The sequence below is a fragment of the Bison bison genome, unplaced genomic scaffold, assembly GCF_000754665.1.
Source record: "Bison bison bison isolate TAMUID 2011002044 unplaced genomic scaffold, Bison_UMD1.0 scf7180017864180, whole genome shotgun sequence".
Lineage (NCBI taxonomy): Eukaryota > Metazoa > Chordata > Mammalia > Artiodactyla > Bovidae > Bison > Bison bison.
This window is the reverse complement of record NW_011494752.1, coordinates 9210678-9211782: the sequence shown is the minus strand read 5'-3', so window position 1 is coordinate 9211782 and position 1105 is coordinate 9210678.

The window sequence follows — 1105 nt, the reverse complement described above, 5'->3', positions numbered from 1 at the left end:
TAAGAGCACATAGTGTGGGTGGGTGGGGGTGTCGCCTCTGCCTCTGGGACTCCCTGTGCCTGGCTCCACTCTCCCCACTGACTAAGGCCAACAGCCCTGAGTCACCCAGTGAGCAGCCGGCCGGCGCAGCCCACACCCGGATCTGCAGAGGCTATGGAACCTGCTCTGGGGCCCACTTGTCAGCCTGAAGCCCCTCCCCCTTTCCCTTCCCCCAGCAGACATGCATTTATCTTGTTAGACAGAACTTTGTCACATGGCCAGCCCCCTGCAGGGGTCTGAGAATCAAATGCTTAGTTAGGCACATGGCTGCCCATACAATCAGGATTTGTTAGAAATGCAGAACAGACAATGAACAGGTAGAAGGGCCAGAGCCACATCTTCTGGTCTAGAGGACAGGTGTGTGATGACCTAGTCCCCAAAACCAAGACAGGACCTTCTCAGAGACCCTGGAGACTGGAGGGCTGAGTTCCCTCAGTCAAGGTCCACAGCCTCCCCATGACAGACCAGCCTTCTCTCTCTTAGCCCTGGAAGGTCACCACTCCTTCCCAAAGGTGGCAGGGACCAAGAGTCCCCTTGGCCCAGAGCCCATACCACAGGTGACAAGCAGTGCAGCAGGGCTGGGTGTGAGGGAGGTGCTGGCCAGCAGCTTGGACTGCCCCTTGACTTCCTTCAGGACTGCCAAGCCCTCCAGTCCACACACAGTCACACTGTGACGCACACACTAGTACAGTCACAGCACGGCGCTCACATGCCCTTGTAGTCCATTTAGGTTCCCAGAACACGGACACATGCCCACCCAGGATGCACAGAATTCAGGGGCACCACTGTGCACACAAGTTGACTGTTAACCCTACTGCAGTCCGTCTCTTCTCCCCTCCCCTGAGCTTCTGTCCAGCGCCCAGTGCTCTGTAGATGTCTCCAGGGGATGCCCCACAAGGCTCCCGGGCCTGTGACCACTGCCACATTCACCAGTGCCCTGGCCGGGCCCCCATCTCACCCACATGCTGACTGACCACTTCCACACCTGCCCCAAAGCCAGAGTCTGAGTCACTCACTACATCGCCAAGCACATGCTCCGTGAAGGGCAGTCTCCCGGGGTGGGGGA